Consider the following 5,000-nt stretch of genomic DNA (forward strand, 5'->3'; position numbering starts at 1 on the left):
TTCCTTGTTCTTGATTGCAAGTTTTGTGAAAGCGTTTCTAGGCGGTGTTGTGACATTGATTAAGAATATGAGTAGGATATTTTTACTTTTCCCCAATATTCCGGATAGTTCTAAATTCATCATCAATAAATTCAGGATCTGATATTCTGTAAGCTCTCAAGTACATGGAAATAAAAACTGATCTTTTTATATTGATGTGGTGATTGGAATAAAAATGAACATAGGAAAGAATATTGGTAGGTTTTCTATAGACTTTTGTTTTCAGAGTACCATTATCTCTAATTATTTCAACATCTAAAAAGGGCAAACTGTTGTTATTTTCTATCTCAAGAGTGAAGTTAATGGAGGGTACCAGTGAATTTAGATTAATAAAGAAATCATCAATAGATAGGTTATTAGGCCAGAAACACAAAACATCGTCTACATATCTGAACCAAATAACTTTTTCATCTTTAATAGTTGGTAATAAATATTTTTCAAAATATTCCATGTAGATGTTAGCTAAAACCGGTGAAAGAGGATTTCCCATAGCCATCCCGAAAGTCTGTGTGTAATATTTTCCCTCGAAGACAAAAAAAGAATTATTTACACACAGACTTATTAATTTAATAAAAAAAATTATCAGGGATACCATCAATACTGTTACCTAGAATATTTGGGAGAAAGGTTAAAACATCTTTAATTGGGACATGTGTAAAAAGCCCAGTGACATCGAAACTAACTAATTTGTAAGGATAATGTTTGTAAGGATAATCAATGTTAAGAGATCAAGTCTTCACTATTTTTAATAAATTAGTTAGAAATAGTGCCTACAAATGGAGAAAGCTTTGTCACAAGCCACTTAGAAAGCTTATAGCTTACAGAGCCTACAGAACTGATGATGGGCCTAATGGGATGATTTGGTTTGTGAGTTTTAATAAGCCCATACAAATAAGGTGTTGAAGGATTTTGTGTAGAGAAATATTTAATCAAATCTTCTCTGCCTTTAAGTAAAGTTCTTAATTCTTTATGGAAATTCTTATTAACTGTGTCACTAGGATCTTTGTTAAGTTCAGAATAAGTGTTTTTATCTTGTAAATGATCAATTACTTTGTTATCATAATCACTTTTATCCATAATAACCAAGGTGTTGCTTTTATCAGCCTTAGTTATGCGTAGAGATGTATCTTTCTTTAAAGTTAACATGGCTTTAACAAATTTTCTAGGGAATTAAGCATGGCACCATAAATTAAACCCTTAATTAAACCACTATTTTCACTCGAATGTTTTTCAAATTTGAAAAGAAACACCCCAATATCAACAGGATTTATCTTTTTATTGTAAGCAAAAGATAACCCATAACCTAAAGCACATAAAGTGTTATTGTCCAAAACTTTGGATGAAGGAGTGCCAACAGCACTGTATGGGGCAGAAACATGGAACATAAGAGAGGAAGAGAGAAGGAGTTTTAATGTGTTTGAGATGAGGTGTCTGAGAAGTATGATAGGGGTTACTAGGCTGGATAGAGTGACAAAGGAGGAGGTGAGGAGGAGAACAGGGGTGGAAAGGGAGTTGGGAGATAGGGTTGATGAAAGAGTACTAGAATGGTTTGGACACATGGAAAGAATGAATGAAGAAAAACTAGTAAAAGAGGTATGGGAGGCAAATGTGGAAGGAGTGAACATGAGGGGACGTCCTAGGATGGGATGGATGGATGGGGTGAAGGGGGCTTTGGTGAAGAGGGGAATGTCTGTTGAGGAAGGACGGGAGAGGACAGAAGATGGGGTGAATGGAGAATGGTTGTATATAGATGATGTTGTGATGCATGAGGTGGAATGGGTGGGGGGATGGGGGTGAGGTAGTATGTTTGAGCAAAATTTGACGCAGCCCGAAGGGATTTCTCCCCATCTTCTCCTTTTATGCATGGGGGCGACGGAGAGGGGGGGTTGCCGATTATATGAAGCGGCCTTGCTGTGGATGTGCTGTGCCTTGCGACACTGCCTCTGATCCAGGGCAGTGGACAGGGTGCAGGGATGACCCGTCATCCAGGAGATGCTAAGATAAGAGGAACGGTGGAGGGGAGTGGAGTGTATTTAGGGATGGCTGCCTCCCTTGTAAGGGGAAAAACATTGGTATATATACATATATATATATATATATATATATATATATGTATATATATATATATATATATATATATATATATATATATATATATATATGCGGAAAAAAACACCAAGGAAAAAGATCAAATGATGACCAAGCGCTTTCGTCTATTCAGACATCCTGAGGATGTCTGAATAGACGAAAGCTCTTGGTCATCAGTTTATCTTTTTCATGTACCCTGAGGATGTCTGATTAGACGAAAGCGCTTGGCCATCAGTTTATCTTTTTCCTTGGTGGTTTTTCCGAATATTTAGAATCACGAGCTTATGTGATTTCTCATGCATATATATATGTATATATATATATATATATATATATATATATATATATATATATGTATATATATGTATATATATAATGTATATATATTATATACATATGTATATATAAATATATATATATATATATATATATATATTTATATACACACAACACTGAATGGGTTCCAGTGATTAGAGATACATTTTAACAACAACAATGCACTATAATTCTAAGCCATGAAAGGCCGACATGCAGAAATTAAAATGCGGTACTGACAAGGACTCGAACCCGGCATCCTCTTGACAAGTGCGGTAGTGACTTACCAACTAGGCTATCAAGAGAGATATAAGTTAAGCGCGTTTTTTCTTATATATTTGTATGCTCGAGTTACATACACATACATGAAATTTTGCGTTCAACCCATCTCTACTATGATAGTACAATTGGAAGTATACAAACGTGGGAAAGTATTTGTACAACACTGAATGGGTCCCAGTGATTAGAGATACATTCTAACAACCACAATGCACTTTAATTCTAAGCCATCAAAGGCAGACATGCAGAAAATGAAATGCGGTACTGCCAATGACTCGAACCCGGCATCCTCATGACAAGTGCGGTAGTGACTTACCAACTTGTCATGAGGATGCCGGGTTCGAGTTCTTGGCAATACCGCATTTCAATTTCTGCATATGTGTGTGTGTGTGTGTGTGTGTGTGTGTGTGTGTGTGTGTGTGTGTGTGTGTGTGTGTGTGTGTGTGTGTGTGTGTGTGTGTGTTTGTGTGTGTGTGTGTGTGTGTGTGTGTGTGTGTGTATGTGCGTGTGTGTGTGTGTGTGTGTGTGTGTGTGTGTGTGTGTGTGTGTGTGTGTGTGTGTGTGTTTGTGTGTGTGTTTGTGTGTGTGTGTGTGTGTGTGTGTGTGTGTGTGTGTGTGTGTGTGTGTGTGTGTGTGTGTGTGTGTGTGTACTATATATAGATAGAGAGGTATATATATATATATATATATATATATGTATATATATATATATATATATATATATATATATATGTATATATATATATATATATATATATGTACACACAGTATGTTCAATAAGTAATGAAAAAATGTCAGGCAAGACATTAAATATGATTTGATCAAAATACTACTTCATGGTGAAGTACACATACATACAGTATATTCTATAAAATGGCTAGTTGGCAACTTTCTATATATCTAGGTCTGAGTGCAGCGGTGAACGTGGTGGAACCAGTCTGATTCGGTTTGCCAATCTGTGAACACTTGTCAAGATGCAGGGAAACATGGAGCAACGTTATGCCATCGAATTTTGTGTTAAACTTAAGAAAACCAAACAAGAAGCTTATGGAATGTTAAAGGAGGCCTATGGGGATGAACAGATGAGCCAAGCAAGTTTCTATCGGTGGTTTAACAGATTTTCTGAAGGAAATGAGCAGGTTGAGGATGACCCCAGATCTGGAGCACCGAAAAGTGCACGCAATGAGGAAAACATTGAGGAAGTCCAAAGGTTAGTGATGCAAGACCGTCGAATATCTGTGAGGATGATATCTGAAGCTGTTGGTATTAGTATTGGCACATGTCAGAGGGAGTTCACACATAGGTATATACTCGGTATTATTGAGAATTTGGACGTGAGAGAAAAGAAACACAGGCACAACTCCAACACGTGTCTTTATTGGATAACCAAGAGCACTATCCTATCTATCACTCAATTATAGATATCACCAGTGTGATGTCTAACACAGTCTACTAAATATATATATGTACAATATGCAATATGGATACACAAACCACTCCTCGGCTCTGCAGGCGCGAGGCCGGAGCGTCCAATTCTCCTCCTACGGCTTCCTTCTCCAGGCGACAGACGGACGGCTCGTCGCGGTGATCTCCCTGTGTCCTTCTCCTTGATGGACTGGCGCTGCACCTCTTCTTTGGGTCTCCTGCTCCAGACGGTCTCCTTCAGGCGAGCCCAGATGTGTCCTCCTCCATGGGGACGGGCGCTACGCCTCTTCTTTGTCCTCCTCAGGACAGAGGTCCGTTTTCAAGGCGAATAACTATCTTCACTGCCCTCCCCTGTGCTGCTCGGGGGAGGGTGGGGAGGTCCGTCTCCGGCGACAGACGCCGAATAAGTGATTCTGATTCTGATTTCCTAGGTAAGACCATCCGCTTGCGCGGAATCGGTTTTTGTGGGAGAGGAAGAATGTCTGTAAGAAAATGAAAAGATAGTAGTGTATAAAAGAGGGCTATTGCCACCGGGCGATTAAGCGAGCGATCAGGGGCTGTTGGTGGTCGTGGCTCGGGAGAAATGGACTGGGAACTCGGACGGCGGCGTCGACGCCGGGATTACAATCACCAGAAGTTCAGAAAATGATAGGAGGTGTAGTAGTAGAGAAAGGTGGAAAAACGGAAAAATCTTTAGTGGGAGGTAAACTGAAATGAGAAGATGTAGTAAAAGAGAAAGTTAGAAAGGAAGCGAATTTTAGTCGAAGAAAAAGTAAGTGTAGATGTTTGTGCGTGGGTCGTACCTATGTTTGTGAGAGGTGTGTGTATGTATCTTACGGGAAGTGAGTAGAGTT

This window comes from Oratosquilla oratoria, chromosome 16 (genome assembly GCF_046742065.1).
Source record: "Oratosquilla oratoria isolate Oo_2021 chromosome 16, ASM4674206v1, whole genome shotgun sequence".
NCBI classification, from domain to species: Eukaryota; Metazoa; Arthropoda; class Malacostraca; order Stomatopoda; family Squillidae; genus Oratosquilla; species Oratosquilla oratoria.